Source organism: Thunnus thynnus, chromosome 2, assembly GCF_963924715.1.
Source record: "Thunnus thynnus chromosome 2, fThuThy2.1, whole genome shotgun sequence".
In the NCBI taxonomy this organism is placed as follows: domain Eukaryota; kingdom Metazoa; phylum Chordata; class Actinopteri; order Scombriformes; family Scombridae; genus Thunnus; species Thunnus thynnus.
In genome coordinates, this window is record NC_089518.1 from 19,065,882 (window position 1) to 19,072,526 (window position 6,645).

Here is a 6,645-nt window from a genome sequence, read left to right on the forward strand (position 1 = left end):
CAACACTGATTATCTGACCAGGAAAAAGCAACATTTAAAAGACAGGGCTGCGAACAAAAATATCATCAGTAACATAAAATGTGAGAAAATTTTGGGGAAAAAAGGGTGAGTTATTTTGGTAACAACAGCACATAAATAAATCAGCCACAACATGTCATCATTCAAAATAGCTTTTTGTTTGTTTTGGTATCATTTACAGTTAGCCCCCTTCACATGTTAGCTGGCACACTCTTGAATAACAGTCTCTAGTTTTACCGCAAGAAAAATTGATCAAATTCTTTTGTAGCTATACAGCTAATGGATGAATGAAAATAAGGAAGGACAACATAGTGGTTTATAATCACAAAGCTGTAATAAATGGGTAAAATTGGATTCATATGTGACATTTTTGGGGATGTTTTTTTTTTTTGCCACTCACTATGGATGGCAATAATCGGCACATAACAGACTGAGGTAACCATATTGCAGTCTCAAGTTCCACAAAAGCATCACCCAGCATTTCAAGACATTACGTAGGAAACTCTACTTCCTGTTCTTTGTCCTCCATTTTCTGCCAACATGCCAGCTCCAAGCTTAGAGCTAAAATGTAAACACTAACACTAGCAATGCAGGTTTTGCTAGCTTTCTTCTATTGTTCCCACAGACTTCTTGTCCTCCCCACTCCATCTTCTGCCTCTCGGCAGAGAGCCATGAGGTGTCTGAGTCATCCTCGATTACAGTATGTATTTATAGACAGTAGAGTCAGGACCTGGGCCCTGTGTGCGTGTGTGTATATGTGAGTAAGTGGGTGTATGGGTGTTTCCAACTCACACCGCCTAAAACTAGGGCCCAGAGTCCGATGACTCACCTCAGCTACTGGATGTTGCCACCAGGGGAGCTGACGTCACCTGTCCTGAGACCAAGAGTTACTGTTTGCAGTGACCTCACTCTGATCCAGGTTAGAGAGAAAAAAGTGCCAGAGATTGTCTGTCATGTCGAAGCTCAACGTAAAAGACACTGCCTCATTTCCTTCATTTTCGGAGCACAGGTCAAAGTAAATATGTGGCATTGTAATTAAACAAAGGTGGTGAAGCTTGTCTATGGAGCCAGGACCAGTACAGTATAATTGTGCATTACAGTTGTTATCTCTCTATCTTTGTCTTCACTCTGCCCACACACACACACTTTTATTCAGTTACTCTGTGTATATCAGTATATGTGTGTCCAGATTTACACGCATGAATAGTGTTTCATGGCCAAGTTTGGAGAAGTGACAGAGGTGCGGCTCACACCATTGCACATGCACATAAACACATATGCACACACACGGACAAACACAGGGCTGAGGCCTTCGTGTTGTTGATGTTTGAACATTTCAATTGAGAAGGCTATAAGACCTGCAGCTGCCTGTCTCGCCTGGTTGAATAGGGGGGCCTTTTTTTGGGCGGGAAGGCGAGAAGGCGGTGAATGCTTTCCCGATGAGAGATGAGGCATATTGAAAACTATATTAAATTACCCTGATTAACAATTTAGCCACGATCAGGCTAGCCATGGGGGTGCTCTGTGGGGAGGCCCAGAGACTATTCATCCCCACAGCGCCAGGGTCGAAAGGTGCCCCAAGTTCACAGGCTCAGGCCCTTTGTTATGCTAACACCCTATCCCAAATCAGCTGCCTGCTCCATGGCCAGACACAAACACTTCCCTGAGAACTTTCAGGGAGTCGTCATTCCACTGTTCATCTAATACCCCCCCCCACCCTCCTCCCAATGCACAAATACACACACGTAGACTATCCCTCTTGCCAGATTCCATGCACAATTCAACATTTTTTGTAAATGGAAAAAGGGTGGGGGATGTGGGGTGTTGGGTCTGTGTGTCCTCAAGACAGAGGAAGACAGAAGATGTCTTTTTATCTGTGATATTTTGTCTTATCTTGCAAAAATATTCTGTGGAAAAAAAACACAACTGTGTATTTTGTTTTAATGAAGTATACATGAAAAGGATTTATCAATTGTAAAAGAATGGGGAGATTTTTAATTTCTGCAGTGTGTCTTAGCAGGTGCATTTCTAAACCGAGAAAAAAATAGGAACTCATATTTTACTAAAAAGACAGAAAAAAATGTTTCAGTTTTTCTGTCTCAAGGGAGCGATGGATGATCAATACACATTAACAGGCGAGTTGATAAGACATGAATTAGAGGTCAAGAGTCAAATGCTGGTCAAACACCCTTGACCTAAGGTCAAAGTCTTTAGCGTGAACATGCCATTGGTGCACATCAAATATGTGTCAAATCTTGATTCATAATGACAACAGTGCATTTATTTGGATAAGAATTTTCACAAACAGGTATATGGGGCAAGATTTTTATTGTATTTTTATACATTTTTTTATGTAAGAATAATCAATCATTTTTAACCGCAAAACATTTCATACTCCAATTTTTTAAAATTATTTTAATATTTTTAAGACATTATAATTTATAATAAAGTTTTAAAATGTATTCCATTTTTAGTGATAAATCATACACACATACTACACACACACTCACAGTCAATGACATTAACAACAACATCAAAACCAGCAGCAATATTATACCATATGAAATTGAATATAATGTCTCAAAAAACATGCAGTATAATTATATACCACTGACTGGAAGACACTGATTGTGTACAGCCAAAGTCCTGAGTTGTAGGCGTGTATAACTGCCCTCGTCTCTCACTCACTACCGCTGAGCCAAAACCTCAACCAAGAAAGAAAGAAAAAAAAAATCCTCATCAATGCAAATTAGAGCCCAGAACCTGGGGAGCCTTGCTTGACTCACCGGTTCTCCAAAAAGTCAAAATCACAGGCTTTCACTTCCAAATCTTGTTGTCATACACGACTACAGATGCTCCATATTAACACAGGATAGTCAGTCATATCCATGGATTAGTCTGCAGTCACTTAAAAAAACGTCTCCACACTCAGGCTGCCACAAGAGAAAATAAGGACGCTTCTAATTCTGCCAGCATAATTGCCTGATTATAATGAGCTTCTCTCTCTCTCTCCCTCTCTGGCTCTGCCTTTATTTCTCAGTGTGTCTGTTGCTGTATGCGCACACACTCACACACCCTGTATCCTAATTCTGATATAAATCAGTCTTCAATTGAAAAGGAAAAAAAAAAAATCTGCATTAATTTTTTCTGGTGCTGCAGTGGCACTGTGCAGTGTTTGGTGAAACCTGCTATTTTCTGTTGACTTCAATGGACAATAGAGTTTTAGAGCAGGAAATGAAATATAGAATAAAATAACAATATACAGTAAAATGACCCAAGGTGAAACCCAGCCTGACAATCAGATATTTAATTGATTTTGTGGCTTTCAGATAGATGATAACACTGCCAAATGGGAGGTTAATGTGATGCCAAGCTCTCTCATAGTATATGTTGCATTGTTACTTTGGTGACTTTCTTTGTTTGAGAGATGAAAGAATTTAAAAAATGATTTTGGGATAAATGCGGCAAATGGTTGATTTGACCTAATGGACAACCATGAACCCAGCTCAAGTCAGGAGTCACACCCTCTTCTGAAGCATCCTTGAGCAACCTAAAATACAATAGGTCAGTTAAATAAAATCAAAATGGCAAATTTTGTCAGTGTAAAGTGAAAAACATAAAGACCATGATCATGATGTTTTAATGTCCCACCTGCCACAAGTTTAATTATGACATTTATATTTGTATCTTTCTAAAGGCCTGGTAGCTCAGGATACTTTGAGTATGAAATATCAAAATACTACAATTAAGAGAGCACCCAAAAACAGACATGACCATAGAATTCTTTAAAGTGAGACTGACTTTTTGTAAGGTTTTACCTCACAGTTTAAGAGGAGAAAATATGATTTAATGATGAGATTTTATTACCCAGTCAGACACTAGATAGACTCAAATCAACTACATTTTCAGTACATTTTCACTATATATTTTGTATTTCATTGACCACAAAAGGCTTGATTATGTTAACTTGTATTTGTAAAACACTCATTTCCCCTATTTTTAAAACAGATTCTATTTTAATTTTACAATAAGCTCCAGTGTCAGCGGTGTTATTTATTATTAATCACAATAATGTTAACTATGCATAAAAAGGGATTTCACTTATGGAAGAGGGGGATGTTGCTGATGTGTTTATACACAAGCACAAGCATGAAATGTTTGAACAATAGCTATAAAAAGAAAATTACAATAGCTATAAAAAAGAAAAATAGATTTTAAGAATTTAAAATTTACATGTGGATAATTATGTTTTTGTTTTAAAAAAAACAATTATATTAAACCTTAGAATTCCAAGCTCATAGCTTGTCATGCTGCTGTCACAAAACACTTGCAATCCCATGTAAGCATATTACACTGTAGAAAGAAAAAACTTGCAAAGTAATACATATTAATAACAAAAGAACTTCCCATGACAAAATAGTCAAGTATAGGCTTGGTATATGTTGCAGACTACATGATGTTCTGGAAAAAAAAACCCCAAAAAAACATGCAAACTTTTGGAGTAGTTGTTATTCTATCTGCAGTGTTTTTACTTTGGCTATAGCATACATTGCCTTGTTCCACCAGGATTTGTTCTTCCATCCCTTTAAAGCTGTCTAAGCCCAGACGCAGGCTAAATGAGCATGCCCACTCATGAATGCTGTTGCTTAATTACAATCCCTGATGGAAAAACCACTGAGGGAGAAGCCTGACAAAGCCACGTGTTAGGAGAGAAACAGGAGCTTTTTTTTTTCTTTTTTCAAAACAAAAAAAAGGATAAAATGTATGTGTTCAAGTGTATATGAATGCCATTAAGTGTAATAGCCGTAATTTTCCCAGCCTAAACGCACAAGACAGAGGCATTCTGCATGTGCTTCAATTTAATTTACAGAAATTAGATTGATATATTGAACAGGAATCGTGAAAGGCTTTATTAGTGTGTGTTGGATGCAAAAGCACTGTAATATCTGAGAATGGGATCTAATGTCAACAGTGGTTTGGATTGACATTTACATACAGTATGTAGGAGGTATTTAAATATCAGCAGCCATGAACATGGGAATAAATTAATGTTGAAAATGAAAAAATAATTCAACCACTGTTGGTTATAACCTACAGTAACTTCGGGTGGAATTTAGACAGTTTGCTATTACAGTTTTGTCTGGTCAGAGCACGTCCAATTATACATCAACAAAGAGGTTATGGATGTGAAATTAAATGTAATGTTTTAGGTAGAGGGACAAAGAAATGTCTGTTGATTGATCTTTCCAGAGCTTGACTTTGTCTGAAATTTAGCAATATGGTGAACACATAGTAAAAGGAGTTCTGTATTTGCGATAACATGATTCAGAAATGGAAACTGTGCGTCCTAGATATTCAATTGTTAATCCTGTTTCCTGAAAAACCTTAACAAAATTGTTGAACTGAATTTTATATTGTGAATTCCTACAGTGTATTTCTGTGGCTGACCAAATGTCTGTTCCAAATGCCACATTACTCTATTTAAGCAAAAACCTCCCAGTTTCAGTAAAGGAACTCTACACTACACATACATTATTCAGTGGTATTTGCATTTGCATTGTAATTTTCATTCTTGTAGATTACAGAGAATGGAGAAGGAGGCGCTGCACCAAAGAGAATTACATTCTAAACCATTTTCCATCTTACTGGTGAGGAGTTGACATGGATTTTTGTTCTATTTTCCTCCTCTGCTTCGAGGTATACTGCTGAGATCAGTGACACACATTTCAAACTGTTGTTTGATTAATAAAAGAAGGAAACGATGTATAATGCTCACCAACACTCATGCACAAAAAGCCCTGCCATTAAAAATGAATTGTGACATTCAGCAATGAGTCTATTTGATTGACTAGGCTGAGATTTTTTACTGTAATCTTCTCATCATCTTTATTTATATTGTAAGGCTTGTGAGTTGAAACTCAAAAGAACCGGTAGGCACTGAGGAGATGTCATATGGATTAAACACTAGGAAGGGGTGTGAAACTCTCACAGTACACTGAAGATCCTGGCTATTATGTTTCATCTAGAAATAACAAGCCTGACTAAAAAGAACAGACAACACTGAATAGGAAAAGAAAAAAAAAAACACACAAGCTCCAGAGAGAATAAAGTTCAAACAGCAGCAGTGATAGTGCTGAGTGTGATATGGAATACAACGAGGAGAATGTACAGTATGAGACTTCCTTCAATTATAAATGAAAAGGACATCAGTGTGGAATGTATGGAATAACCCAGATACTGAAATAAAACATTGTCTGTGTCTCTCTAGAGCCATTTTAGGAAACTACATTCAGATTTCGAAATAGTAAAGATTTCATGTGTCTTGATAATTTTTCTTTTTCTCATGTGAAATACTGCATTGCTTTAGCTTAATTGCATTCATTGCTGACATCATCATTAGTAAACAGTGATCTTTACAGAGATGCCTCATAGGCCTCCGGGCAAAATGGTAATTTTTTAACAGGGGAAATGTGCAATAGAGTAGATTGAGACAGGATTGAGGCACACTCCTGCAGTGTGTGTGTGTGTGTCTACGTGGCATGAGAGGCTGGTACAATGCACTATGGGGGTGGGGTGGGTATCCCTGCAATAAGAGAGGAGGGCTTAGCCAATGTATGCGCATGTGCA